The 20,903-nt window shown below is 37.3% G+C and overlaps 1 protein-coding gene across 1 annotated transcript in view; it reads right to left on the bottom strand.

The window, feature by feature from the left end:
* GPATCH2 (G-patch domain containing 2) overlaps positions 1 to 20,903 on the bottom strand; it is a 1,961,709-nt gene that overhangs the window by 954,622 nt on the left and 986,184 nt on the right. The gene's annotated exons all lie outside the window — the stretch shown is intronic.

Here is a 20,903-nt window from a genome sequence, read left to right as displayed (position 1 = left end):
GACAGTCTATTGCATCGAGAATAGATGGAAGTTGGAGAGGTGAAGTGAGGTGGTCATGGATTAGTGATAGAACTGACTGGATAAAATGAGTGTTGAACTGAGTGCCAGTGGACTCTGTTGTTTGAAGTATTAGGTCGGGGTGTAGTGTTATGGCCAAGGTGTAATAGTTTATTTAGATAGGGCCAAAAAAGCTTGGGGTTGTTCTGGTGCTTCTGTTGGAGACTACAGCAGTATGGTTTCTTGTCAGATTTAACAAGGATTTTGGTATGGTTTCCAAGATATCTAAAATTTTGGTAGGCATGTTTTGTTTTACTCTTATACCAGCATTTCCAGACTTTACCTCTTTGCAGAATGAGCTGTTTGGTCTATTTTGTCAGCCATAGTGCTGTGTTAGATTTTACCCTTCTTGTCCTAACTGGTGTTACATCATTTAGTATTTTAAGAAGGGCTGTAACAATAAGTATCTTTGCTAAATTGCGTACTTGTTTATAGATTATTTGCTTGGGTGAACCATGTTATCATCTGAGTCACTTATAGCATCTGGTAAGCAACTAGAGGACTTTTGCAGTTGGATTTGCTTTAAGAACTGTGTCCTCTAGATTGTGTAAATAGGTAGAGTGTTCACATCTCACAGCAGTCAATATGTGTGTGTGTGTGTGTGTGTGTGTGTGTGTGTGTGTGTGTGTGTGTGTGTGTGTGTGTGTGTGTGTGTGTGTGTTGAGTATAGAGTCGTGTTTTTGAAGTGTGCATTGCAACTTATGTGGTGCCTGCCCAACTATACCCTTTCTGTAAATAAAGTACTCTCAGAACATACTGACGTCACAGAAATACTCATATATTAATGGTGAAAATTTAAAAAAGGAAATTCTTTTCAAATGATCTCTTGTTGTGAAGGATATAAGTCTGAAACTTCAAAATACATCCGTCTGTTCTTTCAGAAATTTAACGGAAAGACTTGGAGGAAAGTAGATATTGCTCCACAAAAGGAATAAAAGGTATACAGGGATTATATACCGATGTATTCCTGCTTTTCTTTCACCAGTGGGCTAACATAATCAATACCTAATCTCCAGAGACAAAGTATTCCATCTGGAAGGCTGCTGCTGACACACTGATGTCAGCTTACTTACCAGAATCCCTGAGAAGTACATCAGAAACAAAGTAAACCGAGGCAGAAAAATGTGATGAAAGGAAAAAGAGACATGGGAGGATGGGGGCAGCTATATCTGCTGGATGAAACTAGAGAAAGGAATTAGAAGTGAACATTGTTGATGAGAGCAGGCCCTAGAAAATGCCAAGTTAAAACCTGGCAACACAGATAAAGTTAAAACTAAGACTATAGTGTTTGAGAAAAAATATATGGGATAAACTCCTCAAAATTTCCATAGAAATGTTTGGGAAAATCAAGCCACATTAACACCTATATTTCTAGTGGAATGCCATTTTCTTGGCACTTTTCAGAGTTCAGCCAGTGTCACAGCAATTGAAAATAATTCAATGAACCAAACATTTCACAGTATTTATATTTAAAAACTTTACATTATGCCGCCTCACAGTAAGACGCTGTCCGGTTCGATTCTCAGCTAGAGCGTCTTCTGCGTGGAGATATGCGTGAATGGGCATACCTTCGTTGAAGGTTGTGCATCAGGGCTGGCAACTCAGCACGTAAAAATCAACTGCCAATCATTAGCGGACCGGAGTTCCACTGTGGCGACCCCTAATCAGGAAAAGTCGAAAGACACACACACATATTGTATATAAAAGGCCAAACAGCTGAGGAAGACACATCTTCTGTGCAGGGATGGTAGTACAGATTTTCCCAGAATGTCCAGATTTTTGCCTCGTATTTTTGGTCTATTCCTCATAAAATTTGTGATTTTCTGGATTTTTATGGCTAATCAGTGAGGACTGATTTCACTAGATAATGACAGTCTTCTGAGTTTCAGACTTCATATACTTCAGAAAATGCACAGTAACACAAGATTTTTTATTCTAGCAACTTTCTAAGTTTTTAAGAGCAATATTTAAAATTTGGCCCTATTTTTGGTACTTTGCACCCCCATTATTTTTTGCTTTGTCCAGATTTTTTGTGCTAAGAGGTTGAGAGCTATGATGTTAGTTCTACAAAGTATCGCAACAATCCTGCTTATGAAATAATGGCACTCCTATCTGCACCACAAAGTCATACGACAAGATAAGTATCTGTCATCTGTGCAGTGGGTTCAACATATATTTTAAGTGCAAAGACTAGGTAAGTAAAACACCTCATACAACTTATTGGAGGAAGACAAATTTAATTTTTTTTTGTTTGCTGAAATAATTAACAGCATGCCAAAAGCATAACCTAATTGAAAGTAAATGTATCACATGCATGTATAATGACTGTAGCAGGATAAAGATGCAAAAAGGAAAAGTCATTTTAAGACAGGAAATAAGATTAGCTGTTCGCATGCAAGATGGAGGTAAAATAATTTTTCATTGTAAAGAAACCAAAATGCTTCTGAAAAGTCTGTTAAGCTACAACATGATATCAAGCACCTACAGAATATCTTTATAGACAGGTCTGATGTGAAGCAACTGTTATCACTCAGTTGTTGCCCCTACATTATGTGACTTGTACTTACAATAATTTCTCCTTTTTAATGGCCTATCACACATGCAGAGGCACAGACAGGCTCACAGACACACTCAGAAGCACACACACCCTCACTCACATGTACCTGTCTATTATAAGTCAAGTTCTTAACTCTTTAAACTTCAGATGTCTCACTGCAATCAAATGAATGAAAAAATGCAATACAAAGCAATGCATCTCTTCTTCCGCTTTCCTCATAACTCTCAAATATTCCTGCCTTTGTCCATTACAAGATGTTTGATTTTTATATTAAATTTTTGAAAAGCAGTTCACCATTAAATCCAGCCATTCTTTTGTCATATTCCTTGCTGTTCAGAAAAAATGTGTTGATGCAGAATCTTCTTCTATGAACTTTTTAAGTGAATTAGGGCAATATTTAAAATTTGTTCCATGATTGTTGTCTTTGTCCAAGATTCTTGGCCAGATATGTTTATGGATAAGTACTAGACTAGCCCTTGTGGGTCATTTTAAGCCTAGCTAATTCCCATCAAAGATGTGAATCAAACCCTGTAGCTTATGTCCTTGAGGTAACAACCTTAACCATGGATGGCGCAGTGGTGCAGCGGTTGTGTTGTCACCTAATAGCAAGAGGTTCTCTGGTTCGATTCTTGGCTGGGGTGCCTTGTGTGTGGAGTCTGCATGTCCTCGTGTAGGTTTCCTCCTGGTGCTCTGGTTTCCTCCCACATTACAAAGACATGCGTTTGGAGCTTTTCTCCCCGGGCCTCCACTGAAAATTGGCTTCGCTCCAAGTCAGACTTTACCAGTAAACAAATGTCAAATAAATAAATAAAATCATGCCAACCCCCAACCCTTACAGAAAATGACACCCCTCAGTCTCTTTACCTCTCACACAGCCCTACACAGTCTGTCTCTCTTTCATGCACACACACACTGACTAGACATCTACGTTTAGTGAGCATAAAGAACAGGTCCATCCATTTTTTTTTGTGTTCTTTTAACTCTGTACTTTATAGCAGCGAAGCAGCGGAATTCATACCATGCTCTCTTTGCACATTACTAACCTGTTGGAGAATACAGTAGGGTACTGAGTTTGAAAAATGCCCATATTTTAACAATTAGCCCACCAAACTCTGCCAGTACAATTACTAAAAAAGTTGACTACTGATGGCTTAGTACTAAGTCTGCTTAAGTTAGGTCTAGTTGACTTACATCAACATGCTTTAGCAAAGGCACTTTTACATTGGACAACTTCATTTTTGAGCCAGTATATTTCTTGCAAAGGATTCAGTTTTGTAGGTTATTGTCCTTTTCGGACAAAGCTAGTCATATGAGATTAAATGCTAAGCCAGATGTCCTCTGTATTATCAGATAGCTTTTGGACTGCATCAGGCTGTGGTTAAGAGCATGTAATGAATGCCAAAATTAACTGGATAAAGAGATGCACATAAAACTTCTCCTTCTGCAGTACTACAAGGCTCCATTTGATGTCATTTTTTTAATTTACTTTTCTGTCAATACCTAGCAACTGCTGGATGACTAGTTCAGGAATTCACAGCAGCTAACCGTTTTGACAGGTCACTAAAGCCACAGTGAGACAACTGGACTCTGGTTGCCAGTGCTCCACATTGGTAAACAAATGTGTATGAATAAAAGTCCAGCTAGTACGTGTCCCTGGACTGCAATTGAACATAAAAACACATGGTATATGAACACACTGGCCTCAAGACACCTCATACATACAGAAGGCACAGTGGTGCAACATGTCACAAAGGTGTAAATACTAATAATAATAATAATAATGATAATTATTATTATTATTCACAGTTTAGATGAAAGCAGCCTTACCAATAATGATCTCTGAACTTCAAAGTCTTCTACTGCCTGGCTGGAGAGAGGCCCAGGCTTATGAAGAAGATGAATAAGTGGACAATGAGCAGCATGAATTTAGGCAGGAGAAGTCTCTCACTGAATGTTGGAAGAAAACCAAGAAACTGGAGAAGTTATAGGTACGTACAAGCTACAGGTATGCAACATATATAAAGAAAAACATAAGTGTGTGTGGTTTCATACACATACACACACACACACACACACACACACACACACACACACACGAATACATGATTAAGTAAGCAAAAGCCAAAGGAAAAAAAACATTGAACCTTCTGCCACCGAAAAAATAAACCAAACAAAATAACATGACTGCACAAAACCATGAAAAGCAAAATACTGCCTACTAACTAAAACACCAAAAAAAGTTTATTTTTGGAGGGGGCAAGCTTCCCTGCAATCTTTGTACTTAAATAATATCAGTCCATGACTGCGACAGCTCAAAGACGACATACATTTCCCTTTACAGACTAATCACTGCCAGCACACATCAGAAAACTGCATCAGCAATCATTTCACAACCAAAGCACACACAATATTTTATTCCTGCAGGAGTGTCGTTATTAGAATACATTATATCTATCAGTACAAAATAAACATAATATTTTACATCCCATTTCATCATTTGAGCCTTCAATCTACCAGAACTCTAAACATTTTTCTCTGTGTAACAGATATATACATATATAAGAATTTTACTATCCTGCAAACAAAGTACAATTTAAACTAACAAGTTAACCCAACACACACACCCATCTACCTCACACTAGTCAACCACACAGCATTCAAACCACACACAAATTCCACTTTAATAGATTCGATATATTGTACAATCAGGAAAACAGGCACTCAGCAAAAAAAGCATATTATAATCTGCATGCTTGACATTCTGAATTGCATTCCTATGTCTCTTTTGCCAGTTTCTTCTGCAATGATCACCAGTCTCGTATTTTGCTAGTCATCTAATGAAGGCAATGTTTTGACAAGTTAGTTAATCTTGATCAAAGAAAAACACATCTGTGCTCCCTGGATGTTTTAAGTATTTCCTCACAGCACCAGCAATTTGTTGTTGGCAATAATAAAAAAGGCCTTGAGTAAAAAAAATCCAGACTTTATGGAGTGTTACACTTTTACCTTGTTACATCTCTTTGTGACTGTTAATATGACATTAAAATCTGTCAGTTCTAGTTTCTCTGACATCCACTATCTCATGAAGTCAAAGACACATTTCCAGCAATTCTGGCATGTGCAGTCATATGACTATTATTTGTTTACGGTCCTTTCAGAAACTTTGACCATACACCATAAAGGCTTTATAAGCTGATTATCTGTCAAAAGAATGCACTACAGCACATTAAACTAGTTCAGAAGCCACCTCACCAACAGGAAATATATATGCCTAGTCAGATGGAGGTCAAGAATATTCCACTTTTTTCAAGAGTGATCATGGAGTCTCGGATCAATTCTAGGACAGTTTCTTCAACCTATATGTGAATTTTTTTTCCATACCACTCTGACAGCCTCTGAGTGGTCCAAAAAAGGAAATTATAACGTCGTCCTCTACAGTGCCAAATGTCATCAAATTTTAGAAAACTATATGCAAATGGGCTTCTTTTCTCTACAGAAATGCATTAACAACTCCTATCACATTGCTAAAACCAGCAGAACTAAATTATTATCGTTTTGCAGCAATCACTATGAAAGTATCTATTCCCACTCACTTATAAACAAAACAAGAAATGGAGACAATATTCTCTCGACAAACAAAATCGAATAACAAGGGGCATTACTTGACAAGGTACTCTCCCTCCTCAAGGATGATATAATTATCACTGGAAAAACTGTAATCAAATAATACAGTGTCCAAATATTACTTTTCACCATGCACAAGGTACAAGCTGATATCCTCCATAGAGCACATTCATGACTATTCTTTAGTTGCATTATCTACAGTGTAAGAGCATCTACGAGTAGCTGAGATCTAATTGGTTGACATAATAATGAGGAAAGCAAAGCCCCCAAATTGCTCCTGGAACCTTTCCACTTACTCAGTGGCAGTACTGTTAGATTACAGTTGGGCTAGCCATGTTTCAACCTTACCTATGATTTCTACTTTCCTTGACATTGTGAGACAATGGAGGTGGTATACATAAGGTATGTATGTGTGTTTGGGGGGAGGTCAAGGGGAATTAATCCACTACAAAAAATGTTTTAAATGATTTTACCTGCAGTTTCAGCAGGTACATTTTTACTGAGCTTAACTTGTCCAGTTTATTTGTGAGGAGCTCTTTTTTTACAACAGCTCATCGTGAGTCTGGACTAAAATTACCTCCTGGTTAAATCTGAAGAAATTTAACACAAACTAGCCTATTTCATCCTTAATGCAGCAATCAGTATGCATCATTGAGACCCTCTGATGGCCCTTAAGTGGTTGATATTTAAGTAAAAACTACACTCTGGTTACTATGCATTGCCTTCAGCATTTTTTTCCTTCGCAGCACCTCCTTAACTACATCAGTTTACAGAGTGGTGCAAAGAGCCTAGACATCTTAGGACTGCTATTAAACTTCTGACTACAGTAATCAGTGAGTAATATGGAAGTGCTGTGCTTTAAAAATTAGGTTGGTAACACTTCAGGAACAGCTCTCTATCCAAGGGAAGAGCATAACTAACTATCTTGTTTTAAAAACAAATTGAAAATACTTTGCAGCCTCTAAGAAATGTACCTGTAAAAAGGCATCACAAAGCCATAGAGGTTAGACTTCAACTCTGAGACACACTACTAGTACTTCATTCTAAGCTCTGTACCTTCATTACAGAAATATGGGGATTTACTGCTTACTGTAGATTGTGCCAGACCTGCGTGAGTACATGGATAAAGCCTTGACTATGACCCAGGTGATTTGGGATCAACTAGCACCGCTGGTGACTGAAGGAGCTGACAAAGGAGGATGGATGGACCAATTCTAGGGGGAAGAGCAGGGCATAACTGACCATGTACTGAATAAATTCCCCTTGAAGGATGGACTAGGATACAAATATGTGACTTGTGGGCAGGCATTGGGCTTGCCAATCCACCAATTGGAGGTGGCCTTTGAGATGGGTGTGAGTGTATTCACAAGGTAAAGGTAATGGGGGCCCCTGAGGTGACATGGATCACAAATTCCCTCCGTCCAGGGTGGGGTTAGGCCCTTAAAAATTACCGATATTGCCAGGAGTCCAATGATGGCACAAAACACCCTCCTCAGTGTCTAAATGATGGTCCCTCTTGACAGTTCTTGCCCTGGCACTGGATTAAAGTCACATTTTACAAGGAATGAATAGGCCATGTCCATTTAGAGGGAGGTTTGATGGTCAAAAGGAAAGGGGCAAAAATGTTGCAGAAAAATTTATTGCAGAGTTTTTAATGCATTTAATGTAATCCTTTTCTTTTTCTCTCATCACCTGCAGAAAGATCAAAATATTACTAAGGAAATTCAGTGAGTCAACATTTTACAGGTCTAGTCATCAACAACTCTTTTTTTCCCAATTTCTACAAGGGGTTACAGTTTCAGGTCAACTCTTGCCATCACTCTTGATACAATACATCTCTCCTACCTTCTCCAACAGGAATGGTGAAGGTTAGGATCAAACCTTGTATTTTATGCATGGGAGGTAAACAGAATTTTTTATGGATTTACAGTCCCTTATAAAACAGTGACAGTCCACGAGACAGCATTCATATATGAAGCACTGTATTTAAATTCAGATTTTCTAGAATAAGCACTAAATTACTGGTCTCTATCACTGTCAAATTCCTGCAGCTTAATTGGACATCATTTGTTAGCTGCTGCAGGCTAGATTACCTTGTCAATAATTACTCACAGCAAATAAACAAACAAAAAAATCATACTTAAATCACTTAATCATCCTAAACTCACCAACTTTGGCAAACCCTGTTTTGCAAGCAATTTAAAAAAAAAAAAAAAAAAGGAAAGAAATTAATATTGGTTTCATATACAGCACTCCTAACTACTTTTGCTAGGCCTCTCAGCTACTCTTGCCACCGGAGTATGGACATCTGTGCTGAACTAACTGCAACAGAATGCTTCCTGTTCAACCCACAAGTCAAATAAACCAATGGGGGAAGGGGCAAGCTATAGTTTGCAGTAAGTTAAAGCCACTGACAATTCTGTGGAGAAAAACATTTATGTCCACTCTTCCGATGACACAAAAACAAAGCCAAATAATAAACGTAATGCTCACAGTGTAAGAGAATTAACATTAAAGGATACAATCCATATCTGGTAACTAAACCAGGGGACTGGAGCTAATCACTAACCTGGAAAAATAAATCTATATTCTGTTCTGCCAGGTTGAAACAACACCTTGATTTTGTTCAATTATGAGCTATCCATAACACTGACCTTTTTATAAGTGCTTTTTGTCATATAATACTGATCTCTAAAATGGCAGGTTACTGTAAAGCATTCCGTTATAATATCTTGTAAACCATATGGTGATCGTAACAGTTTCACTGGAATCTGTCAGTTCAAAAACACAAGGGGGAAACGCAGTCTAAAACTGACAATATGAGAGGTACCAACCCCACATTCCCCATTCAAAACCAACATTAAGAGTTGCTGGAGAACCGGCTTAAATTTTGTAGTTACTACTGTAGAGCTGGCATAAGGTCTTATCCTCACAGACACAAAGTACTGGGTTCGATTCTGACGTCTGGTTACTGACTAGGCTAGTAATAGTCGGCATACTTACAAGAGGTAAGCTGGCATAATGGTTAAGGTGTTAAGTCACAGTCATGGGGTACAGGCTTTAATTCTTACAGTGCAAAGCATAGCTAAGCTTAAAAAGGCTCCCTGGGGTCATTTGCCAAGTAATCACGTTAGCACTTCAAACTTTCTGATAATTCCAACAGACATAAAAAAAGGTCTCATCTTTCATTGTTTATTTATTTAAAACAAAAACTATAAATAACAAAAAATACAAACTCAAAGATGAGCTGAGCATCAGTGACTTGAAGACTGATCTGTTACATATAATATCATCCTAGATTCCATACCAAAATGCATACATAAAGGACTTCATTAGGTACAGACATATTATACAGAACAAAATAATAATATGACCCCCATCAGACGTGTCTGGGATTATGCTACAAGTCCCTGCCTCAAGGTCATGTAAAAATGATGCTTTGTTACTACCAAAAGCCTGTATATGTACAACTAATAGTGCCATTCTGTCACCTTATCCTTACAAACAGAAGAGCTCTACTCTACTATGCATCACAAAACACTAAGGCAGCTACCACCAGAATTCACGAAACATCATGCAGTAGGCAATACTGTTTATGGCAGTGATCAAGAAATCAGTTAATGCAGCAGCTGTGGAGTGCATAAGTATATCATAGCACCCACTAATATAGACCTGTGCATCACACTACTGAACCAGGCATGATTCGGCTACAGTCCTGTACTATTCCATGCATGGGCCCGCATTCATGCATCATCAACAAAATTTGCTACAATATCAAGATAATTAAGAACACTTCCTAGGGCACTTTGTATAGTAGCATCACTGCTACACAAACACTAAATTTATCTCTGGGAGCCGCCTTTATTCCCCTTAGGTTATAATTTACTTGTTACTATGTCCCAAATGGCAATAACATTTTGTCTTACATTTCTGTATAAACTATAATATTTCAACCTAATTATCTTTTTCTGCATATATACCAGGTACATTTGTGACTTTACTGCATGTACCACCCTTTACCAGAAATTATGTTTTACTCTTCGATTCAGATGTTGGTAAATTTACATGTAACTATCATGTTCATTAATGTAGTCCACACAGAACAGAGTTCATGCCATCTTGCTGGGCTTCACCAAAGTGCATACTTACACCCTGTCTATTAAAATCCAGTTCAGTTAAAATTTGCTAATAAATAACATGACACTACACAAAAACAGCTTTTCATAAGTCATAAAAAAATTCAGTATCCTGAAATCAATAGGAGATCTTCTGCAATTCTCCGCTTCAGGTAATGGTTTATCATATCTAAGTTTACTGTCTGTTATAAAGGTACAGCATACAAAGTTTGTTTTAAATGGATGCATGTGACAAATCTGCCCAGGTAATATGCCTATGAACGTTAAGATGATGCACGACACACAGTTTAGACACATATTTTCTTCTAAAAGAAGTGCAACAAGTACAGGCATACCTTCATAAATATTTTTAATAATTACATAACTATGGTTACTGTAAGAAAAACATGATCCCATAGCTATCAATTAATATGCACCATGGGGAGTCTCAAGCGATGTTTTACTGATAGCATAGGTTCATAGATTCATTGATTAGTACTAGGCTAATTGCTATTTTGGGCCATTTGAAGCCTAGCCAGTTACCCCATGTGAGAATCAATCCCTGCTCCTTGTGTCTTTAAGATAAACACCTTAACCATTATGTCATCCTCCCACATTATGTATGTTCAAACATTTTATAAATGAACTTTTTTTCTGCATTTTTCTGAAGTACTAAGGCTAGATGGCACATGCTGAAGCTGATAAAGGACAACTGCCACTACATGACTTGCAGTGGCACAGTGGCAGCTTTGTTCCTCTTGTCCTACAAACAATATTCAAGTCCCCGCTCAATAAATAAATTTGGTCTGTGCACTCCCAATCAGGGCTATACAATCCTTTCAGTAGCAAGCCTATGATAAATGGACTTATTTTCCCAAATCAAACACTCAAATTTAAATTCAGATGAGTTAATGCAAAGGTCAACATTGTAATCAGTTCTTTTGATCTTTATAGAATTTCTGGAGTAATATATAATAAATCTGATACAAGGCAATTTGCGGCTCTGTATGTGTGGCTGGTAATAAAAATCTTAACGATTAGAGCCTTTATGTACTTAGGGACCGTTTTATAGTAATAGCTGTGGTGAGAGCCTCAATGCATTGGAATAATGGCAATAGATATAACACTGAAAGACATGTCTGGCAGACTGTTTACACATATATTTTTTAATATAAAGGACCTATCCCACCAGCATTATAATTAGGCTTTCTGGAGTTATGTCTCTATAAATGTGCAGCTTGCTTGATTCAGTGAGATTCATGATGCTTACCTTATATCTGTCTATTGTGCCAGAGCCCTAATTACAATTCTGAAAGGCATCACAAGGAAAACAAAGAACTCTAACTCTGCAGAAATTAAAACAATAATATGGCAGGCATTAATTCTCTTTGCCAGAATAAGAAAAACATAGACATTTTTTAGCTGGTCAAAGATTAACTTGTTTAGAGGAATGCCCCACTTCAATAACATTCAGGCTTAAAATAAAAAGTGAAGCTTCAGTTTAATTAAAAGGTAAAACAATATATAGATCTGCTATGCCCAGTCTAAAATGATTATTTTCCTTAATATTCTGAGAATGGAGCTACGAATTTGTTTTTTTCTATGGTACATACAGATACCTGTATTTTTTCTGACTGGATTCTAGCAATCTTACTTTTATAAGAAAACTGATTTTCTTAAAGTACTGTTGGATGGAAGTTAAGATAATTAAAGGTGACTCATTTCTGAACCCCTTTGTATTCTGCATCATTATTATGTAACTACACTTCGTACACAGTTGTCATTTGTGACTGGCAATGCAAATAACTTCTTTAAACAATAGCACAATTTCCCTGTTTGCAAAACAGTATGCCTCATTTAGTTTCCTAGACAGCACACAGTGTAGAATCATATTGAGACAGCACTGTTGAGCAGTTGTAGACAGCAGCTTTCTTTAATATTATCAATCACAACTTTTCAATAAGAAAATAGGGGGTGAATAAAAAACTTAAAAATCACTAATCTAGCATCCCTGCAGTGTAGAATGGGTGGTTATGTCCAACAGAGGATTTTACTTGGACAATGATGAAAAGTCCATATGTTACACTGCCACCATAAATTATGTTGGAACGTATGGTCAGGCCACAGAGGGATTCCAAAAATAGGTCAGAAACAGCTCACCACGTCTGAAAAAATGCCTAAATTGCAACATGAAAAAACAGTGTTCTTGACATACGTATCTACAGCGATTTACAGATAAATTTGCACATGATCTACCATACAAATTATAACATCTACTCTGAAAGTTGCTATTCCATCAAAGCCCCTAAAATGTAAAGAAGGCTGCATAAAACTCCCGCTTACAACTCTTACGATTTATTGTAAAATGAAATTATTACAAAAAATAAGGCAAGTGAAAAACTGAATTATAGCACGTCAACAGACCTACAGCATGGCTAGAGACAAATCAATCCAAACAGCAATATAGTTCTTGATCTCAGATTTTTTTATACAGCTCAAAGTGCCAAGAGCCCTTTGGACTGCTGTATTTATTCAAAGTTAGTTATGAAAAGACGGACTAAAAAGGGAATTTGCATAAAATTCCTAAGCTATGAATGTCTGTGGTAAAGTTTTCAAACAATACACACTGTAGGAATTTAAATAAATAGTATTAGCAGAAGCATATTTTGTATGTCATGCGGAGATTCAGATATTAAATAAAAAGGATTTTGAAAAGAAGACTTTAAAGAAGCCTAATTAATCCTAATTTCTTCTTCAGACTAGGATTTCTGCATGATTTTATTATTCCACATCTAATTTAATGCTGAAAATTCCAATAATATACATGAGTATTTTCATCCACCCCCACCAATACTTTATGTAACATAATCTGATTAATTATTAGAGACAATAGGATGACTATAAATAACAATTCCTGTTGTGTTCTGCATCTAAAGCTGAACGCACTTCTCTTTGGCATGACTAATTGTGATTAGCATGAGCTGCGTTTGCTCAGCAATGAGTGGATGCTATTTACTGCCACTCACTAACTGCTGGGGAGACTGAACTGCACCACAGCCTAATGTGTAGGTTTTCTTTTTCTTTTTTTTTTTTAATCTTTATAGCCTGGCAACAGAGGCATGTGCAAAGACAAATGCCTGCCAGTTTTCTCAGGCATTCAAACAGTACAGATAAACACACAAAGAGAAGAAAATGAGGCCATGTTCCCTAAATACTTCATACAATTATGGTACTCACTGATAAGTATAAGTACATTAACATATGTACAGGAAAAAGCATACAAATTTACTATATTTTGGGGATGTCCAAATATTCCTCCTAAAATATACAGAAAGTGTGCTGATTTTATGACAAATATCTGAATGTACTGTGTAGATGTCAGATGTTGCACAAATATGGAAACTTACAACTGTAAGATTTTGGAGTCACTGAATAAACTGCAAACTTGAGGAAGCCAAATTAAATAATCAAGATAAATCGAATGCATTAATAATAAGAATAATGTAATAAACCTAGTTGTCTGACACTACATTCTTTTCTTTATCAAGTCTACATGAGGCATAGTGTAAAAGAAAACAGCTTTTAGTTCCATTTTTAAAACATAATTACAACTGCTGGGCATCTGTGTGAAGTGCACTTCTCTATGTTAATGAGCTATACCCTAGTGCATGATTTCAGAAAAAAAATGATTTCCTTTATTCCAAGTTTTCTGTTAATCGTCACTTTTTAGGACTACATGCCGACTGGCAGCCTGCACAGAAGCCTTTAAAACTGAATTTCACTTAGTCCATACTCTTCTCGTATTCCAGAAACTACACGTTCTTTAAGAGCAAATATAAAGATTGGTAAACAAAATGCACTGCATCAGAAGAATCAAAACAAATTTTACAGAATATGAAATAGCTAAGGAAATAACTAATATGTAAAAAAAAAAAAAAAAAAAAAATAATTCAGCATTTTTAAACGTAAAAATATGTAGCCTGACAATAAACCAAAGGATTCATGTCCCTAAGCAACTTACTGCTTTTACCTAAAATACTGAGTATAAATATAAGCAGATAACAAGAAAGCACAAAATGCTTTTAGTATGAAATACAGCAGTCATTCTGAAGGTGTATCTCCTTTGTTTAGGCTACACCTGCAAGAAATGCCTTGTTCATATAATCTGTAAAGAACAGTAATGAATGAACATACAACTAAAGATGCTTTGATGTGCTGTAATAGTTTATTGATACCACTATAAAAGTTACTGACCATGTGACGTACACCTCAGAGGCTCCTTTTCGACAAGAAAACAAAGCCAAGATGTATAGGGATAATTAAGTGGTGTATGTTGCAAGAATTTTGCTAGTGGCAAAACAATCAAGGTGTCTCAAGGGTGGCATTTACAATCATTTTACATCTGTAATCATTTCAGCAGCACATTCAGAAAACTCAAAACATGAAAACAAACCACAGTGCTGGGAGAATGTCAGGTGGGCAACATTGTAGAATAAAGGGAAATAATTAACAGATGTAATAAAAATCACATGAAGTATATGTAAGAATGACTCAACTGTCAACAATTTGTCATTAAACTGTATATATATCAGCAGCAATTACACTGCTATGTATTACAGTGAGAAGTTAAGACTGTATGTAAATACTCTAACAATGAGGTCAGATACTGGATGGTTGTGCATTAAACTGCACAAAATGAAACAAAAAACAGACAATGCTGAAAATCTTTTTATTTTGCAAATCATATACGCTACTGAAAAGCAAACAATAACATATTTCAAATAATAAGCCGAGAATGTAATTAAGAATTTCACACACATATACACATACACACACATATATATATATATATATACACACACACACACACACACACACATACTGTATATATATACATATATATATATGTATATATATATATATACACATACACACACAACATATGCATATGGGTGTAGTCACTGTAATCACATCACCCAAATGTCAACATCAATAACGTCAACCAGAAAAGGTTGACAATGCAAATGCTGACAATGCACCATACAAGGGTGAGAAAAATCCTCTTGCATGCAAAGTAAACCTAAATAAGGAAATAAAATCATTGTTTTTTTACAGGGGTGCTGCATCCCTACATCCTCAGCCAACTGTAAAATCTGAGATCACAATATCCCTGGGGAAAGGGCATATTCCCAAATCTGAGAAATTGTCAGTCTCCCATAACCTTTGATCATCTCCGTTGTCGACCGAAGTGTGTCACCATAACAGATGTCTACATTTGGAAGTTACAACTAAAGTCACACCTCCCATATGTGTATACCTATATATATATATATATATATATATATATATATTATCCTATAAATTCACCATCCACATTAAACCAGAACCTCATGTTACTGCAAGGAGCAGGATCACAAACATAATATACTTCAAGGACACTAAATAAACTATGGTATTTTATTAAGACTGCAAATCAATGGACCCATCACTGTTTCTCCTACCCTTGATTAATACCCTGCATGCTACTAAAGGAGCCACCTTCTTCAAAACTACCTCATGCAACGTCTACATTCCGACTTTTGTACTGCTCTTCCAGGAAAGATCCACTCCTGACCCTCTCTTATTCTTTGTTCAAACACCTCTCATTACGCTCTGCTCCATAGCAGGATCATTTCTCAAAATGGGTCTTACCCTATGTTGCTGTACTACCACCCAAATTCTGTCTCAACACAGCTTTTCAGAATCATATTTTGTGAGCATTCACTTGCAATGATTCTATGAAACTATTTTCCTCAAACTGCCCTAGCAGGTGAATTCCTTCTCTGCTTTGAAAAGTATTTAAAGCTACTACATTCTCAGTTTGATCTGTCAAATCAACCTTCTAATTAAGCTAATCTTCTAGAATTAATAATAAACTTCCCTGATTAAATGTATGTGTGTGAGTGTATTATAGTATATACATATACATACAGATGTAAACGGTAATCCCTCACTTCGATACTATACATGCATTAAATATGAAGCTGTAATTGCTTTTACTTCACATTCCAGACTGACTCTGGCCATATATACTAATTGCTCTTCATAAGTGAATGTAAATGATCACTGTATGCTGCTGTTGTTACCTACTGTTCAGGTCATGGTTGAAAAAGGTTTTGTGACTACCCAGCCAGCCTGGTTACCAAATGTAAAATACAACAGATTAACTTTGACACCTAGAAATAAATTAAAATGATCATGAATAATATAATATCTGTTACAAACTGATGTATTTTCAGAATGGTATCACTCTCACAGTAAACATATATTTATGTGTTTGTGTCTACATATCTATATCTATATATATCTATCTATATATATATATATATATATATATATAGAGAGAGAGAGAGAGAGGAAAACTGAAGTAGGGGTTATTTAGGAAGATGCCAGATAAAAAAATACAAGAAAAATTGGTCTAAATGCCAAAGAAACATGTTTTTCCAGAATGTGTAATATGTACATGAAGGTGGTTTAAACCTAGTAGTTATTTAATGTTCTCTGCTTTTTTTCATAACATTTATTATTTTTACTGAAAAAATGTGCTTTTTGAGCTGTGTTTTTTTCAGTCTGGAAAGTACAATGCATTTTACTGCTTGTAGTGTCCTGCAGGCCTTTAATTTTCGAAACTATACTACCACATAAAATTTTAAAATACCAATACACTACACATCTGCCAGACTATACTGTTACCCTAAACAAACTGTCCATCACTTAAAGAATTTCATCTAAACTAACATTTAAGTTTCCAAGAGTGTATTTCTTCTCACTACAGACTGCCTCTTACATTGTTACAGTTCATCTGTTTCTTCCCTTTCCTGTTACTTCTGAGCTAATCAGCATCCTCAGAGTCGGAGCACACCATGTTAAGTCTGAATGAAATTTCCTAATGCTTGATAAGAATTTGCACCCTGGCTTTTGTATGTCTTATCCATCATATTTTAAAGTTCTGGCCAAGTAAAAACTTACATAGCAAGGTTTTTGTAAGAAATTTGTTTTTTTACCTCCTACTAAGGATAAAAACTTTGAGTCTCTACAAATTCACACACTTTTCTAGATACTTTTACTTATGGTTGGCTGCCTGCCTCCCTTTGGGCCATAAATGTATTAAGCTTTAGGGAATTCACAACTCTTTTTCTATACATACGTCTCAAGTGGCATGATTTGTCCATGATTACACAGGTTTACTTCAAAAAAACTGCATCAGTGCTGACTTTCTGCTGTAAGAGATAGGAGATCCAGTAAAGTGGCAGTACTGAACTATGAAATAGCTGCAGACAGTTCAGCCAATCAAATAATTCCTTCACTATCATAAATTTGCAGATATATATATATAAAGGGCAGAATATACAAGGATACACTACTAGAGGAAGTACAGTTGTGTAAAATCTTAACCATAACAGTGGATGACCTCCTCTTCATTGTTGCAGTGTTCTTTGCATAAGGGATTGCCTGCCAAGGATAGCACAATGTTCAGCCAGTATACCAGAGCCTTTATATTTCATACGTGGCATACGTCACACACACTGCATCGGTACATCACCTTTATGCATAGGACATAAAAATAACGTACAGATGCAAACACTCAGAACTGAATAGCTCCAGGAGGAAAAGAAAACCCTCAGGGATAAAGAACAACATGTAAATCCAGAAGGAAAAAGGATAGAAGGAAAGAAGAAGGAAGAAAGGGCTCGCCAGCCAAGAGGACATCAAAAGCACAGGGACAAGCAGTAGAAACCTAATACTGCAACAATGAAGAGGAGAATATTGCTGTTATGGTAAGATTTTACATAACTATACTATGTCCTTCCATATCACTGTTGCAGTATTCTTTATACAAGGGAGAGTACAAGAGCTAAGAAGAAAGCTGGGAGGGGGGAAGGCAGGGAAGATCCCTCAGCAAACCCATGCAAAATAGCCCTGGCAAAACCTACCTTGTCTCTGAAAACATCGAATTTATAATGTTTATTGAAAGTATGAACAGAGGACCAAGTAGTAGCCTCAAGGATGGAAATGGAGTCCAAACCGTTGAAAACGGCACCACAGGAGGCAAACACCCTAGAAGGATGTGCCTTTACAGAGGAACAAAGACACCTGCCATAAAAGGAATAACAAAAAGAAATGGTATCAGAACGAGACAGTTTTCTTGGAAACAGGCAAACCCAAAGTCCTGGTATGAAAAGAAACAAATTGTCTCATTTTATCCAAATCATATCTAAGCTGTCTATGCAGATGCAAGTGTAAAGAACATTCTCACTAGCAGACTGCTGAGAAGGAAAAAATAAGGAAGATAAACAGCCTGATTCAGGGACAACTCATTAACCACCATGGGCATAAAGGAAGGATTAGTCTGAAGAGACCCTGTCAATGTGAAAAAATAAAAAAGGAGGAATAACAATGAGAGCCTGAAGTTCAGACACTCTCTTGGTTAAAGTGAGAGCTAACAGAAGAACAGTTTTCCAGGTACAATGCTGCATGGAAGCTGAACTAGCAGGTTCAAAAGGATCCTGAGTTAACTTTCCAAGTACAAAATTGAGGTCCCAAAAAAGTTTTCTGGGAGGCCTGATGTCAAAAACACCTTTAAGAAATTACTTGACCTCAAAACAAAAAAACAAAGGAGGATTTAAGGGCAGATGAGCAGAACTTAGGGTGAGCTCTAGCTGAAAAATACACCAACCTAGCATAGATCAAATAAATAAAACAGAAACAAAGGAACCCCGCCAATAGGGGATCCTGATGGTAACAGAGGCACCAGTCAAAAAAATCTCATGTATGATTTTCTGGCAGTTGGTTTCCTGGCCTCTGACAAAACCCGGAGCACATCCTCAGAAAAGAGGTGCTGAGAAGAAATCAAAAACCATATCACCCTGAGAGTCATTTGAAGCATTGACAGCTGAGGATGAATCCCTTGTCTTGTGTGAGAAGATCCAGCTGGTTTGGTAACTTGTGGTGATGGTCCCTGGCCAAGTGATAAAGAAGGGGAAACCAATGCTGTCTGGGACAAAAGGGAGTTGCCAGCAAGATTCTGTGAGAGTCCTGTTCGATTCTGTGCAGGACGTAAGGCAACAAAGGAGGTGGGGGATGTACAGAAACATTTCCATCCAAGGAAAAGACAGGGTATCCACTTTCCATGTCAGATGACTTGGTACTCTGGAACAGAAAAGAGAAAGTTGTCTGTTCAGAGAGGAGACAAAAAGATCTACCTAAGGAATACGGCACCGATGGACTACGTCTAGAGACATTTCTGTGATGCATCTATTTGTGAGCCTGTGTGCTGGACCCACTCAATGAGTCTGCCATTAGGTTGTGCATTGAAGGAATGTAGACTGCCTGAAGAGTCTCTTGATACTGATTAGCTAGATCTCATGCCTGAACAGCTAATCTGCAAAGAAGACAGGACTTCTTAGCCCACTGCTTGATGATGTACCACATCACAGTGGCATTGTCTGTGAAGACTCTGGGGTGGAAAAAGGGATGAAAAGTTTGTAGAGCCAGAAGTAAAGCTCTCATCTCTTTTACGTTGATATGATCTGACCACTGTTGAAGAGGACAGAGACCCTGGACCTTTAGAAGGCCACAAGAGGCCCCACACCCCATGTCTGAGGCATCCATGTACAGTTCTTGAAATGGAATTGCAGCCTGGAAGGGAAGCCTCAGATTGAGAGAGAGTTGTCGAATCCACCACTGAAACTAGAGTTTGAAACAAGGAAGCAGAGAAACAGGATGGCAATGTTGAAGCCACAGTGATCTGAGGTTCCACTGTTGCTTCCTCATCTGTAGCCTGGCAAGAACAGAGGAAGGAAAGACTGGAAAAAGGTTGTCAGAAACAAAACCTTTGGAACAGGAAGAGAAGCCAACATGGGAAGAGTCTGAAGGCAGCACCCTAAGAAAATATGACCCACTGAACGCATCAGAACAGATTTCTTGAGGTTTATGGTGAACCCCAGACTTTGTAAAAGACAGGTGGTAAGTGGAGATCACACAACAAATGACTGGGACAGGGAACATGAATGAGTAGGTCATCCAGATGGGAAAATCTGTATTCCCTCAAGGTCTGTAAATGGCAAAGACAGGAGCAAGGTATTTACAGTGGAAAGGCCAAAGGGCAAAGCAGAGAACTAAAATTAGAGGAAGAAACAGAAAAACAAAAATTTGTTTAACTTAGGGTGAATGAGGATGTGAAGTCCTTGAGGTCCAGGGAAACCATGAAGACCTGAGGAAGAAGAGGAAACAAGGTCTGGAGAGAGAGAACGTGGAAAGAAGGGACCATGGGAAAGGTGTTGTGCAGAGAAAGATCCAGAATGGGTCTCCAGGTACTCTCCTTTCGAGGAACCAAAATATTCTGGAGTAAAACCCCATACCCAATTGGGAATGACAGACAGCACCCAGGAGTCTGAGATGATCTGATACCAACTTGGAAAGGGCACAGAAAAGTGGAGAGCCAAGGGGACCTGGCCAAGACGAAGAGGAAGTCAAATGACAAATGGAGACAGGTTTGTCATGAAAGGAGA

The sequence above is a fragment of the Protopterus annectens genome, chromosome 17.part0 (assembly GCF_019279795.1).
Source record: "Protopterus annectens isolate FY-2018-M chromosome 17.part0, PAN1.0, whole genome shotgun sequence".
NCBI lineage: Eukaryota > Metazoa > Chordata > Ceratodontiformes > Protopteridae > Protopterus > Protopterus annectens.
This window is presented reverse-complemented; position numbering and strand designations above follow the sequence as displayed.